The sequence below is a fragment of the Diceros bicornis genome, chromosome 6, assembly GCF_020826845.1.
Source record: "Diceros bicornis minor isolate mBicDic1 chromosome 6, mDicBic1.mat.cur, whole genome shotgun sequence".
Classification (NCBI taxonomy): domain Eukaryota; kingdom Metazoa; phylum Chordata; class Mammalia; order Perissodactyla; family Rhinocerotidae; genus Diceros; species Diceros bicornis.
In genome coordinates this window covers 75756395-75772446 of record NC_080745.1, presented here as the reverse complement: position 1 = coordinate 75772446, position 16052 = coordinate 75756395, and positions in this window count along the sequence as shown.

Here is a 16052-nt window from a genome sequence, read left to right as displayed (position 1 = left end):
CAGAGGTCTTTTTTTAAATTTTAAATCCTATTCACTGTGGAATTTCAAACATGTACAAAAGTGGAGAGAATAGTATAACAAAGACCCACACTCCCATCATCCAGCTTCAACAGTTGCCATCTCAGGGCCAATTTCATTTCATCTATATCCTCGCCACGCCTCCCCTCTGGATTATTTCAAAGGAAATCTCCAACATTGTATCATTTCATCCATAAATATTCCAGCAAGCAGCTCTAAGGGATAATGACTCTTTTTAAAAACATAATCACAATACCATTATTACACCTAAAAAATCAGCAGTCATCCTAGTCAGCGTTCAGTGTTCAATTGCCTCAATTATTTTTTTTTAACAGTTAGTTTGTTCGAGTCAGGATCCAAGTCACAGCCACACATTGTAAGCAGTTAAGTTTCTTTTGAGCTGTAGTTTTTCTCTCTCTCTTCTTTGCCCTTGCTATATATTTGTTCCAGAAATCTGGTTAGTGATTCTGTGGTTTCCCACACCTGGCTCTTGCCATTGGCATCCTCGAAGTCCTGTATAACGTGTTCCTCTGTCCCCTGTATTTCCTGTCATCTGGAACTTGGATCTGGAGGTTTGATCCAATTCAGGTTCAATTTTTGTAGCACCAGCATTCTTAAAGCACGAAATCAAAAGGCCACTTGCTGAGCAACGCTCAGGCGTGTGTGTGTGTGTGTGCGCGCACGCGCACCCATGTGAGCAAAGGCATGTACATGCGCCTGTGGGCTATTCTCTTCCCCCTTTGGTCGCTTCCTAGAAGTCACTGTTCTCCAATGGCCACAGGCTCCTCTCAAGGTTACAAAACTGCTTCAAGGCTATTTGTCAAAGAGCAGGCAAGGAGCAAATTGAAAGTGTCCCTTTTGTCAAAGCCAGTCCCCTGGGATGCTGCTTCAAAGAAGCCTTCCTCAGGGGGGACAGAATTCTTTTTGATGTCTGCACTGCAGTTTCCTCCTGCTGCTTCCTCCTGTTGCCCATATGTTGACTTGGGGTCTTTCCCGTTAGGGACCCTAAAAGGTTTGAGGACCCAGCATTCTCCCCCCTCCCCTTCCCGTCATTCAGCACCAGCTCCCTGCCAAAGCCAAGAAGTTAGACAGGAACCTCTGTTTCTACTCCGAAGTTCCTGTGGGCTGATGGGGCAGACACGGAAACTGCAATGACAACAATTCACCCACATGCCCAGCCAGCGGTCCCCAGGGATGCCCTGAAAGCAGAGGAGGAGGGCTGGCAGAGGGATCAGGGAGCACAGGTGCGCTCTCTCTCTGCCTCTCCTGCTGGATGGAAAGCACCATCCAAGCCAAAGACTGAGCCTGGAGGTGTCAGCTGCAAAGTGGAGAAAAATGCCTAGTGTTCAACCTCCAAGATGCCTGTTCTGGGCCATCCATCAACGCACAGGTATTTCCTGGGCACCTCATCTGTGCTGGGGGAAGAAGGGTCATCTCATACCCTCAAAGTGTATACGGTCCAGGGGCCAGCTACCCAGGTGTCCAAGCAACGGGGAGGCATTCTTGACCCCTCCTTCTTTGTCCCTCACATCTAATCCATGGCCAACCTTGTCAGCTCAGTCTCAAAAACAGATTTCAAATCCTTTCCCTTCTCTCCATCTCCCCCAACCCAGCCCCAGCCTCCATCATCTCCCTGCCCTCACTGACTCCTGCTTCCCCTCTTCCTCACCCTAATGCATTCCTCACCCTGCTGCCACAGGCATATTTTTTAAACATAAATTCCATCATACCCATCCCCTGTCTAAAATCCTGTAGTGGGTTGAACAGTGTTCCCCCAAAACTCGTGTCTACTTGGAACTTCAGAATGTGAACTTTTTTGGAGATAGGTTCTTTGCAGATGTAATTAAGATGAGGTTACACTGGATTAGAGTGAGCCTTAAACCCAATGACTGGTGTCCTTAGAAGAAGAGGAGAGGGCACAGAGAGACGCAGAGAGGAGAAGACCATGTGAAAATGGAGGCAGACTGGAATGACGCTTCCGTAAGCCCGGGACACCGAGGATTGTGGACGACCACTAGGAGCTAGGAAGACGCCCAGATGGATCCCCCTAGAGCCTTCGAGGGGGCGTGGCTCTGCCAACACCTTGATTTTGGATTTTATCCTCTAGAAATGTGAGATAGTAAATTTCTGTTGTTTTAAGCCACTCAGTTTGTGGTACTTTGTCATGGCTGCTCTAGGAAATGAATACTCTTAGTAAATGACATCCAGAATTGTACCTAGAATTAAATCCAAAACCCTTAGCATGGCCCACCAGGCCCGGCACGGTCTGGCCCCTTCCGTCCTGGCTCCCCGGCCCATGCTTTCCCCACACCTCATGTTTCGCCTGTCCTTCTGATCATCCCACAGGTCTCACTTCAAATGTGGGTTCCCAGAGGGCCTTCCCAGGACACCCCTCTTCCTTTGACCCCGCTCTAGTGAAGATTAGGTCCCTCTGTCAGTCTTTCTCGTCTCGTTCTGTTTTGACCTTCCTTCATTGCACTCGTTACAAGTTATAATTTTAAATAGACTGGGATGCTGTTCCCTTAGCAGATCGTGGGCTCCTGGTGGGCACATGTGTCTGTCTTCTTTATCCTGTATCCCCGGCTCTTCATACTATGTCTGGCACCTCATAGGTGCTTCATAAATATTTGTTGACTAAATGAACCCAACATACACAACTGACATTTCATGGGATGAGACTGTACATAGGGTCAGATCAGGGTCCTTGGGGTGTGGAGAGGAGGGGAGGCCTGTGAGTCTGGGGGAGATCAGAAATGACCTGATCCATTGTCCCTGGAGTGGGACATATGATGATGGAGGGTCAGTGCCAGCTCTCTATATTTCATCGTCAACTCATGGGTGCCAAATGCTCATCACTCTGTGCCGGCCTCCTCCGCCAAATGGACAGGACTTGGCTCTGCTTGCGGCGAGGAGTGCCCTGGATTTGAGCAGGAAAGGCCTTTCAGCTCTCTGTGCTGTGATTTATGCGTCCCAGACAGAGGGCAGGTGATTGTGATTTACAGGAGCCACAGACTCTGGGCCAGCAACTGTGGTGAATTACATCACCCAGCAGAAGAGATTTATGGCACAGGCAAGATGCCAGGGCCTCAGGGAGCATCTGCCCCAACTCCAAGTTTACAGGTGGGTCCACCAAGGCCCTGAGAGGGCATGTGACTTCCCAGGGTTGAAGGTGGGCGTCCTTCCAGGGACAGTGCAGGACTGGAATCCAGAGCTCTTTGAGCTGTTCCCACCTCCCCCGAGGCCTTTTCTCTTAGAAAAACAGCAAAAACCAAGCAGAGAACCCCCCTCATGCTCTCTGGCAGGCTGGCATTTAAATCACTTGATTTGGCCCAGCTTTAACTTAAAGATAATAAAAGTGACAGTTCTATTTTATTTAAAAGTTAAACTTCTTAGAACTTCCCAGCTTTTCCACCAACGGAGCCAGTGCTGATTGGTCCCTCCCATCCTTCTGCAGCCTCCGCCTCTGCCTTCCCTGCCCTTTGGATTCTGTGATGTCTGGGAACCTGAGACGGACGGGGGTGGAGGGGGACAGAGTGTTGCAGTCACAGAGGAGGTTGTGACCTCATTCACCTGTCCTGATTTCTCGTAAGACCGCTGGCCCCGTCTAAGTGGGCCCTAAAATCCAGGCTTTGCGCTGGGTGCATGATTGGTGCCTAACTGATGTTGACTGAGGCAATGAACAGCCACGGATGGCTTGAGCACCTGCAGTTCAGATGATCCTTTTACGACTGACCCCTTCTGCTGCGTCATTGTAGTCTCCCTCACTTATAGAATGTAGCATCTCAGAGCTAAGAGGACCTTAGCGCCCATCCCCACCACCTGCTCAGGTCAGAAACCCGGCAATCATCCTTGAGTCTTTCCTTTCCTCCCCTCCACATGCAATCCATCTGCAAGAGCTGTGGTCTTTATCTCTACAATGTGTCTCGACCGCCCTTGCTCTCCGTCGCCAGGGCCACCACCTTAGCACACCCCCCGCCCCAAGCTCCTGAAAGCAGCCTTTTCACAAGTCCCTGCTGCCACCCTTGCCTCCCATCTTTCACAAAGCAGCTTTAAAAGGGGCGATGCTTTGAAGATGGAAGTCACTCAAATTGTGTCAGTTCTCTGCTTAAAACTGTCAAGGGCTTTCTGTTGCACTTGGAATACCACTCCTTCCATGGCCCATGGGTAGGGGCTGCATGTGTGGGTCCCCGCCAATGCCGACGGCCCCTTCAGCACCTCACTGGCCTCTACCCCCACCCCCACGCGTCGTGCTTGGGGGTCACCAAACTACATGGGCCAAAACTGACCCGGCCTGGTTTTGTAAATAAAGTTTGCTGAAACATGGCCACCCCCATTCCTTTATTGATTGACTATGGCTGCTCAGCTGTGACGCAGACCATATGGTCCACACAGCATAAAATATTTACCATCTGGCCCTTTTTAGAAAAAGTTTGCCTACTCCTGTTCTAGCTCAGTCTTTCGTTTGCTTTTTTGATGTCATTTTTCACATATAAGAATTAATTTATATATTTTCATGTTTACTTTTGTTTTGGCCTGTCTTCCCATAAAAATGTAAATTCCCCAAGCAGAGGGGCCTTATATGACATTTTCACACCTGTATCCCCAGTCTGAGTGTAGGGGTGGGCATATAGGAGGCATTCAATTATTATTTGTCGATCAAAATTAAAAGAAAAATTAATGACATTGTCCAATATTTCCTAGGACTCATTGAGTAATTAATTACTGGTCAGATTAGTATTTTTAGATTAGCTTTAACCCACTTGCCCCAAACACACGTACACACCCCATGTGTGGGCAGATGAATGTTGACTGTGTATTTATATACTTCTTGCTTCTGGCAGCCACACCTGGGCACAGGCTCTTCTATTTCTTTCCCAACACTATGGGCCTCCTGGGTAATTTTTGGAAATGAATTGGTTACAAGTGGCAAAAAAATGGATAAAACTTTTCCCTTGCCAGGAGTGGAAGGATGGAAGATAGACAACAGGCTGGTTTCTAGAAGAAGGAAGCCTGAGCCGGGGGCTGAGCATCACGCTCTAGTCTTGATGCCATGAACTTGTTAGGAATGGCCTCAATTTCTTTGGAAGTAGCTAGATTATAAATTATAACCGACTAACTGGGAGAGCATATTCTCTCTGGGCCTTACTGTCTTCATCTGGAAAATGGTTTCCAAACAGTATAGAATTAGTACTGAACAATTTCCTGGGATTCTTGTTAAATTCAGATTCCCCGTGTGAGACCAGGTGACTCTGGCTCACAGCCGGACCCACTGGACTACAAGGCGTCTGAATTGTCTCCCATATCTCATATTCTTGATACAAATTTCTGGTTCAAGTTCATCCACAAGCATTTGCTCTGTGTCTTTGGGCAAGATGCCGCATGTCTCTGAGCCCATCTCTTAACGTGTAGCAGGATCATCTTTTAAAAATATTAACTGATTGTTGTTATTTCTTTTTCTTTCTTGGCCCTTCCTTCCATTCATCAGTGCAAGTCCTGTCTTTTTCCATATCGCTCCCTGTGATGGCAGAAAAGAGAAAGAACAGGAACTCTCTTCCTGGCTTTTGAGTTTCAGTAGCCTAGGCCATTTGGGCAACAGAAAGGACTCATATCAGAGGAAAAATGTTTAGAAGGAAACAGGACACATAAGAGCAAGAATCTCTCCCGTCTGTATCTCTGACCGCAAAAAGACTCTCAGGGCTGCCGGCAGTGGGGTGGGTTGGAGGGGATGCAGGGAAGGTATAGACACGGGAAGACGCCGCGAGGGGCTTGGCTTCCCTCTCCCCAGGCTGAGCCGGGGGAGGCAACAACATTGCGAGATATGTGTGTGGGAGCCGAGGGCAGGGGAGACTTGTGTGTGTTTTCCAGGGAGGCAGCAGGACCTCAGGGAAGAATGGCTTCCAATGAATCTTGATAAAGAACACCCTGGTAGCCTCAGTTTATCCTCAACTTAAAATGAAAAAGGAACAGCAGATGATTCTAGAGTAGTCATGAGCCCAAAAGGGGCCTTAGGGGCAGGAATGGGGATGACTCGGCAGTGACCTGCATGGGTAGATGAAGTCAACATCTAGATGGCCTTTCCTACTCCCTCCCCCCACCAAACCTCAGCATCACATGGCCCTTCCTGAACCTTCTGTGTAACCTCAGGGCAAAAGGAGGGTGGCCTGAATTAGCTAATGTTATTCCACCACCCTAATCAGACAAAAAAGAGTATTTTCAACCCTGGCTGATGCAGATTTGAGGTTGGGCTTGAAAACGGGGACAAAATGGGGTATAAGGTTTTTAACTGATTAGAAAGTTGGCTTGGAATAAAAATGCAGAAAGGGAGAAGGGGAGAGAGGGAAAGAGAGAGAGAGAGAAATTGAAAAATCAATCCCCCAGCTGCTGGCAGCCCAGCTGGTGGGCACCAGATGGGAAAACGATGATGTACAGATCAGGTCCTGTTAACAAGGTTGATGGCAACCACAAGAAACCGCCTGCAGCTGGCTCTGCGGAAAATCTGGCACCCGAGCGTGGGGCTTCGAGTAATCCTTCTTGGGACCCACTGAGCGATGAACTTGTTAATGGTATCCACTGGAGACCTGCTCAGCTTACACTCAGCTTATACTCTGCCACTGGAAGGCCAGATGGCGCAAATGATGGCGGTGGTCCCATGGTCCCATTGCAGCGAACACGCACTGCGGCAGCTGCCTAGGTTGGCAGCTCCTGGGTCAGCTGAACTCAGGTTGCTGGCGCTCCATGAGCATTCGGGAGATGCATCTGTTCACGTCGTGTGTGCCATTTTCTTCCTTCTAACGTCCACTTTCCTCTGACCAACGTCTACCCTTCTGCTTCAATGGAGCCTGGTGCTTCTGCTTACCTACACCTGCAAGGATCAGGCTGGTCCTGATTAGGAATTGAGGCTGTTGCAACCAGAAGGGATAGACAGTGGAGCATGGTGATGTGAGAGCCCGGCACGGATGGACTTGGACCCCAATCCTGGCTCTACCTCTGTCTGTGGGACTATGGGCAAGTGACTCAAACCACTTTAAGCCTCAGTTTCCTTCTCTATCAAAGGGGAGTACTTACCTCACAGGATAGATGTAAGGATTAAATGGGGTAATGTAAACAGAGTGCTTAGTTCAGTACCTGGCGCCTAGTACCTAGTACTTACTCAGTAAGTGTAACTTCAAGACCACAACCATGTGGGGCTTGCATAACCCTTGAAATGGCCCCTGGGGCAGAGGCACAGAGCAGAGGGGACCAGGACCCCAGTGCTCAGCTTTCCTGGTGGGTCCATAACTCTCAAAGACCTTGTCTTTGAAGCCTGTTTTTCCCACTCCTCCTGGAATGTGCTCTTCTCCTTCTCCCCAGGGCAGACCTTGTGAGAGACCCAGCTGCACGTGATGTGGAAGCTGACTCTTCCCGGGCAGAATGGTATTAGAGGTTTCCATTTCCTGAAACCGTGCCCATCTGAGAGACTCTGTGTCCAATTACTTTACCTACCTGTAATTAGACGAGAACAAGCTGAAAAAACGGCTTTCGTGGGAGCCACCAGCTCCAGATTGGCTTGGAAGCTTTTAACCTCGTTATTAATAATAAACATTTTGGTGATGGACTTTTGACCACGCGCTCATCACACGTCCTTTCCTTGTAGGCGCTCTTCCCTGGAGAGGCTGTGTGTGGCAGAAACGGACTGCCTGTGAAATGGGAAGGCTGGAGTTCAGGTCCTCGGTTATGCTTGAAAACTCAGTTCCTTTCTCTACGACTCAGTTTCCTCATCTGCAAGACGAGAGAGTTAGACCCTATGTCCTCTGGGGTCTCTTTTCATTGAACACTTGTAGGAAAAAAATTAAACCACCAAGAGTTTGGAGTAAGTAGCTTGGAGAGGCAGTGACCAATCAGGGCCCTTAGGCTTTAAAAATTACATTCCAGGAATGGACCTCACCACGTGATGATGCTCTAGGACCCTTTGGGAGGGAGATGCTGAGAAGTGACTCCCTGGGTTGACGCAGTTTTCATAAGGATATTTTTTTCATTTCAAGGGTGCCCTGGGTTGGATGTAATTATGTCTTGCTAAGTAGTTTTTGACCTTGGCTTTTCAATAGAGGTTATCTGAGGAGACTTTCAAAATTTCGATGCCCAGGCCACACCTCGGAACAACTACAGAATCCCTGGGTGTGGGATGAGGCATCAGTACTTTGTAAAAATTGCCCATGGGATTCCAACATGCAGGTGAGGTTGAGAATCACCATGCGGGAACAGTACATCTCAAACTCTCATGTGTGCGAGAATCACTGGGGATTTTGCTAAAATGCAGACTCTGATTCAGGAGGGCTGCAGTGGCACCTGGGAGTCTGCATGTCTAACAAGCTCTCAGGTGATGCTGCTGCTGGCTCCAGGGCCACACTCTGTGGAGCAAGACTTGGAAGGCTCAGCCATCTGGCTCTGCTGTCAGAAACTACAAGTCCGTGAGAAGCTCGGGCTGCAGACACCCATCCGGGAAACTTCTCTGTACACCCTCACCAGTAGAATGAGACTGGAAAGTGTGAGTGCCCTTGTCAGGCTAATAATTTGGCCCGTTTCCAAACGGATAGTCTTTAAATATTTGTTCAACATTTTTTTTAGTGGGGGTGGCCCTGGTATTGGCAAGGATTTTTAAAGATTGTGCCTCGAATGTTCTTTCTGCCTCAGGAAGTGTGGGCATTTGCCAGTTTTAGAGCTGGACAGCATCTGAAGCTCCTTCTTATGCTTTGGGAACCACCCACTGTGCATCTCCCTAGGCAGCCCTGCTGCCATTCACAGAAGCTGACATGACCAGATGCTATTCTGCCCCAGGGCATCTTGGGAAGGGCCTTGGCCTTAGCTTGGAAAATTGGATGCTTCTGCCTAAGACTTTGACTCCAGCCAGAAAGTGTCTCAAAGGTGCGAGAACAGTTAGAGTTGACTGAGGCAGCAGTGAGTGTGTCGGGGTCTAGGGGTGGTGGTAACAATGGTGACACATGTCCAGCAGTGGTGGCAGTTGTTCTTAGCCAGGCCCTGCCTGTGGTTTGACCTGGGCTGGGATTCTGACCATCTGGTTTTGCTTGGTTCCAGGTGTCCCACTGATTTTGTGAGCTACTCAATAGCCTTCCAATAAATGTATTTTCTGCTTAAATAGGCTTGATTTCTATTGTATGAAATGAAGACTCCTGATTGGCACATAGGGTTTTGTGGATTAAATGAGATAATCCACATAGAGAGTTTAGAGTTCCACCCAACACATAGGAAACAACCAATCAATGTTGGTTATGTTGATGAATAAGAGGAAGAGGAAGGTATGGGGGAGGGGGAGGAGGAGGCAAAAACAAGTAGGATGGTGAGGGACAATATCCAATATCTAGGGGACTTGCTTTTAATAGAGAGGTCAAGAAGACTCCTCTAAGGACATGCCATAAAAGTTCAGACCTGAAAAATGACAAAGAGCCAACTATGAAGAGTATATTAACAGGGAGAGAATAGCACGTGCACAAGCCCTGAAGAAGTAGAGACTGGCATATTCCAGGAATTGTTGGAAGGTCAGTGGGGTGGGGTTGTGGTGACTGAGGGGGCTAGGCATGAGTCACAGCATGGAGTAAGCAGGATCCAGGTCATAACGGGCGTTCTGGGTCGTCGTAAGGAATCAGCATTTAACATTTAATCCTAAGAGCATTGGAAAAGCATTGCCAACTACTGTCCCTCCGCCCAGTCACAGATTCCTGTGGTTGATGCCTAAGCCTGGCCTTCCCTAGCACTTCAGAAATTTGAGGTAGAGCCTTGGGAGTTGGGATGGGCAGTCCCTTTGCAAAATTAGGACATGTGTAAAGTTTGTCTTGGAAGTGGATGTCCACCTCCTTGGATGGGTTCCCCCTCACTCAGGCTCAAATGCTCACCAGATTCATCTGCCTGCTGTGGCAGTCTTTCTTGGGGAGACATCTCTATTAGTCACGTAGGATAGGCTATGCTGTGGTAACAAATACTCTCCAAGTATCAGTAGCTTAGTATAGCCGGTGTGCGTCTAGCAACTCTCCAGGGCAGCTGTCCGCCGTGCAGCAAGTCAGCAATTCTGGCTGCTTTGATCTTGTGGTGCCATCATCTCTTCATGAGGTTTTCTGGTCACTGCGGTGAGAGATAGAGGGTCAAATGCCAGCTCTTCAATGTTAGTCACAGCCCATTGGCCAGGACTTCTCATACAGCCTTACTTAAATGCAAGAGGGCTGGGAAACACAGGGGAGCACATGGAATGTTTGGTGAGTGTGATCATGTCTGCCACCAGCTCTGATCTAATCTAGTTGAGTTTCTTAAGAGAATCTAGCATTAAAGGCCAACACCTTGTACTTGTTGCTATATCTTGGTTAAATCTCACCACAACCATGTGAGATTAAAAACTGATATCTCCATTACAATATGAAGAAACAACTTGGAGAGTATATTACTGAGGACTTGTGGTTGCAAATGTTAGGAATCCGGGTCCACTTGGCGCAGGCAAATAGAGGGGAATGTATTCAGTAAGTAGAAATCCTAAGGCTTCAGGCACAGCTGGATTTAGGGTTTTAGTGATGTCATCAGGACTCCATTTGATTCTCTTGGTTCTACTTTCTGCTGTGTTGCTGGGCGTTCTTGGTGTGGCAGCCCCAGCAGTTTCAGATTTACGCCTTCTCAGTTTAAAATACAGTAAAAAGAGAGCTTTTCCTTCTCAGAGGTCCCAACGCCAAATCCCAGGATTGCGTCTCCTTGGTCTACCTTGGGTCATGGGCCATGCTGACCTGATTGTTGTGGCTGAGGGGATGGAATATGCTTATTGACCTTCTGACCTGACCTCTAGAGCTAGGGGTGGGGTAGTTAGTACCTTCAGCCTGAAGGGAAATCATGGTTCTGTTACCTGGAGAAGAAGAAATAAAGGCTGCATGGGCAAACCAAGAAACCGAGAAAGTAGGCATTTACTTCAGTGAATTTCAGTAATATGCATAAATTTTTGCAGCTGTTAAGTGGCAGTGACAGAATTTGAACCAGATTCTATTTGACTCCAAAGCCCACGGTTCTCTGAGCTGCTGCTACAGCTCTGTCTGAACTGCCATATGACCTCCTGGGCACGTAGTCAACCTGGTGGAACCATGGTCCCTCTAGTGACAGGGAAATGACTCCCCCTGACCAACCTACCCCACTTTTGCAGAGTGCTCATGTGGAGTAAAACGTGCCTTCTTCCTCTAAAGGGGAACAAATTTCAGGCCAGATGTTCCCTCCCACAGGAGTGATTGTAGTGCAATCCTGGCTCCAGCCACAGCATGCAAGGAACACCTCCATTGAAAGCATTTGGGGTGTCAGTGTGGGATTCACAGCATGTCAGTGTCGCCTTACTGTGCCCCGGCGGGGAGGCTCTGGGACTTGAAGTCCAGGCTGGGGTCAGGAGGGCTGCTTGAGGCAGGGAGGTGGGCACAGAAAAAACAAGTAGTCCCTCCTACATGCACACTCGACCCCAGTAACATCATATTGACTTTGCTTCCTGTGGCTTCGTCCATATGTTTATGGGTATGTATATGCCTTCCTCATGGAGGCTGCCTCTTCCCTTTTCCCAGATTTAAAATCCCTTCAGGGCGGGGACTGCGATTTCCATTTCCAGCCAGCCTTGTGTGTTGCTCTAGAGATGCCATTTCTGAAAGCTCCTTGAGCAGATAGGCCTGGAGTAGGAGAAGGGTAGGTGTCTGGCCCTGTCCGTGCGCTGTCTTTACCAAGACTGCACGGGTGTGCGTGTGTGTGTGTATTTGTGTCTGTGTGTGTGTGTATGTGTGTCTGTATTGTGTTGTGTATGTGTGTGTATTTGGGTGTCTCTGTGTGTGTATCTCTGTGTGTGCATGTATTTGTGACTCTCTATGTGTGTGTCTCTGTGAATATTGTGTATATATGTGGGATTGTGTGTGTATGTATGTGTCTCTGTGTATATGTATGTGTGTGTCTCTGTATGTAGGTCTGTGTGTTGCATATATGTGTATATTCATGTGTCTGTGTTTTTGTGTGTTTGTGTATGTATGGAACATAAATTTTTTACCTGGATGGTAGTCTTGCTGAATAAAAAATAAGTGAAAGATGTCTGCCTTTCTATGTGATAATCCAAAGCTGATAATATTTTTGTTTTTCCTTTTTAAAAGGAAGGTTGGAAAAATATGGCCAATGATGTTTTCCTGGTTGTTCATAGCTGACGGCCTTGTCAGCGGGAGTCCCCTCAGGCTGCAGGCATGCAGGAGCCACAGCTGCTCTGAGAGGACAGAGGAAGAGGTCAATGGCTCACTGTTGACTGGCTGGGAGCTCGGATCCTAAGATCTCTCCTCTTGCTACCTCCTCTTCCATCATTGAAGAATGAACATTGATCTCATCTTTCTAGCTACCAGCCCTCCTACCTTTCTACCTCCTTCCATGCAGCTTTTCCTCCTCCACTTCCTTTTTATCTAATTTTGACTAAGATGGAAAAAAATAAGAAAAAAACAATGGTGACCAACTCTGGAATTTTACCTAGCATGTTTTTTTTTTTTTCTCTTGATGATGTCAGTTTCCTTCTCTACAAAAAGAAGGTTGGACTGAGTGATCTCACTGGTCCCTTCAGGCTTTCAAGTCCCTTCCCCTGACTCACCACTCCCAATCTCCTGTGTGCATTCTGGAACCTGGTAGAGAGATGTGTCAGTACCTAAAGTAGCTTCCGGTGTTAATCCTCGGCAGTCTCCTAAATTAGTCAGAGAAACAGCAAGACAGAAGGAGGACATGAGTCTGGTGAGGTCCCACGAAGGCCATTTTCCAAAGCGTGATACATGGAAGGAATCCCATTTAACCACGGTCCTTCTCAGAATCAGCAGGGAGCCCCAGAGAGTCTAGCTTAGTAGGTCTAGTGTTCAGCTCCAAAATGTGCTTTTCTAACCCATATCCCAAGCTAATTCTGATGCAGGTAGCCCAAGAACCAAACCACAAGAGACGTAGCCATAGAGCAGAGTTACATAATCTTGGTACCATTGACATTTGGGCTGGATGATTCTTAGTTGTGGGGGTGTCCTGTGCATTGTAGGATGTTCAACAGCATCCCTGGCCTCTACCCACTAGATGCCAGTAGCAACCCACACCCCCAATTGGTACAATCAAAAATATCTCCAGACCCTGTCAATTGTCCCCTGGGGAGTAAACTTGACTCTGGCTGAGAACTGCTGCCATAGACAGAGCTTCTACTTGGGGCCTGCAGTTGTACATTTTGATCAACATAAATAGGTTGCTGGAAGAGAGGGGTTCATATCACCAACTGAGGCAAAGATACCTCTAAATGAAGCCAACCCATGTGGTGGGGATGTCTTTTGATCCTGGCAACAGCCTGCGGAAGGGAGGCAAGTCCTTTGGAGAAACCCTTTTGTGTGACTCAACATAGCACTACCTAACTCACACACTCGTGGGACAAGGTGGTCCACCAACTTCCCCCAACTTCTGAGAGACCCTTGGGACATCATGACCTCTAGGTTCCACTAGGCTCCTCAGTCACATTGGAAAGTCTGCATCCCAATAGTGGATGTTTATCTAGCACTTCATGCCGAGCACTGTGCTGAGTGCTTTGCATACATTACCATTTTTGCTATTCCCAGCAACCTTATGATGCAGCTTCTAATATTATCCCTATTAAACAAATGAGGAAAGTGTGTTACGTAGTGCGTCCAAATGGTTGGCCTGGGATTTAAACTTAGACAACCTGACTCTAGAGATTACGTTGTAAACCGCTGTGCTGTACCTATGTATGCATGTCTCCCCCCATTTCCTGAAAAAGACACCTCAGTCTTGCCCAAACACCAGGGAAATACGATTTTAGGTGAAAACACATTATAATAAAAATGAAGGATGGTGTTTGAACTAAGCCTTCCTGACCAGGCACCAAGATATGTCAGCCTGGGTAGCGTTCTGCTCCCTGGGGAGCAGCATAGGCATGAAGTCCTACCCAGGGCACGTGACCAGGAGCCTCCTTTTGTCCATGTTCCTGACCATCTGAAAGGTCTTGGAGCATCAGGGAGTGAAGAGGAGCAGCGGGGGAGGTGGAGGTGACGTGCAAGGGGACACTGAGTGGGGTTCAGGACATCTGCAATCATCAACCTTCCCCGCTGGGAGGTTACAGGCAAAGTTTTTTGTGAGTTTTTACAAACACCACCAGCAAACCCCTGTGGAATAATTGGAACTTTGGGTTGGGTGGCACTGTGAGGATTCCCACTGTGCCTGGCTTTATTGCCTAAAGATTAGCAAGCAGGAGAAAAGCAAAGGCATCATTTAGAATGGTTATTGCATCTGCTAATGAGCATATTGCTACAGGAGTTAAAAACCCCTTAATTTATATGTGGACTGGAAATAGGAAAAAGCAAGGGGAAGTCGAACAGGAGAGGAGCGTGCCTGCAGAGTGCCAGTGAGCTAAGAATGCCTTGTAAGGTGCTGCCCAACTGTGATCAAGACAAGTTTATTGTCTTGTAGCTGGAGATGCACTTGAGTAGATAGTGTTAGAGAAGCTGGATGGTGGGTGGAACAGGTCCTGGACTGTGGGTGGGACAGGTTACAAATTGCTACAGGAGAGAGGAAGGAGGCATCATTAAGGGCAAGCCAGTGGCATGGAGAGTTGGCATGTTTAGTGGACAGGAAAGGACTTGCCTTGTCCATACATAAGAAGAGTGTGGTCAAGGCACAAACAGGTGTGTTCAAATAGCAGCCCCAGTGTTGAATAGGATCCTTGGTGAGTTTTGAAAAAAAATGAAATTCTAAGTCATGTGTCCATTGGGACTTTTCTTGCAAGTGACAGAAACCCAATTTAAGCAAAACACACAAAAAAGCAGAAAACAAACAAAAATGTGTATATGTGTGGAGGGAGAGGGTCATTAATTAACCTAATGGAAAATTCCAGAAGCTCAAGTGATGTCAATAGAGCTTTGTTTCTCTTTGTCTTTTGATATCAACTTCTTCTGTTGGTCTCTCCCGTTGGCAGGTTTTCTCTGCATGACGGCCTCCGTCTACTTCAAGTCCAGTAGAAAGAGAAGTCTTCTCTTTGTCACTGGTCCAAGTTAAAGTCCCTGACTTTTGTCTTGTTGGCCAGTCCTGGGTTCCATGCTTTCCTTGAATCGGTGGTTTAGGTCATGCCCACCCAAACTACAGGGCGTGAGAGCAAGGGAGGGGCCTCACTCAGAAGGGGGAGAAACCTCATGGGCTCACAATGGATACCAATGGGCAATTTGATCTTTCTCAACTCCATGTTGAACGGTGATCTACAGCCACAAGCTTGCTGATCACGTGGTCACACAAAGTATTCCTGCCCTTGTATTTCCTTCCTGCTCTGTAATAAGCTTGGGCTGGCAATTTGATTTCATTGATGATCACATCCTAAGTTGTGATTTTTTATTTAAAAAGAGTAAACACCAGGGTTGGGTTTACTGATAAATATCATATAAAGTCATAGAGATGAACATAACACAGCACTATTTTTTTTCTTTTTTAATGTGTAAACTTTTTAAAAGGAGGCCAGATCTTTGTGTCTCTTCTGAGTGTCTCATCACCCAGCCGTGTGGCTCCTGCAATCTCTTGTAACACAAGCCGACTCACACAAGCCTCAGGAACAGGAGCGCTGCCATCCTGCAGCGAGGCCACCAGACAGAAGAGGGGGGGCACGTGAGCACACACATTTAGTTTCTTTAACTGTGGCCACCACCACAGTTGTGGTGACAACCAGTTTGTAGTCCAAAAAGTATCTGATTGAAAGGCTCAGTACAGCCTTTGGGGTTTACAACTTTGGACTATCTTCTTATGATCGGATCTTTGGTCCAAAGCCCCTTTTAGACCTTGTTTTGGCAGTTCGGCAAGACCACATGCTGCTCTGCCCCAAATTCCCATTTATCTTATTGGGTTCTGACTTCTCCCTCATCAGATCATTCACACAAGGACATGACTGGAACAGTCAGGGGTGGTGCCTGCTTAGTGTAGCTCTGCCGGAGCCTCCTGCTTGGTGGGCTCTAAGGGGGGCTCTGATTCCCTTATCTCTGCAGGCC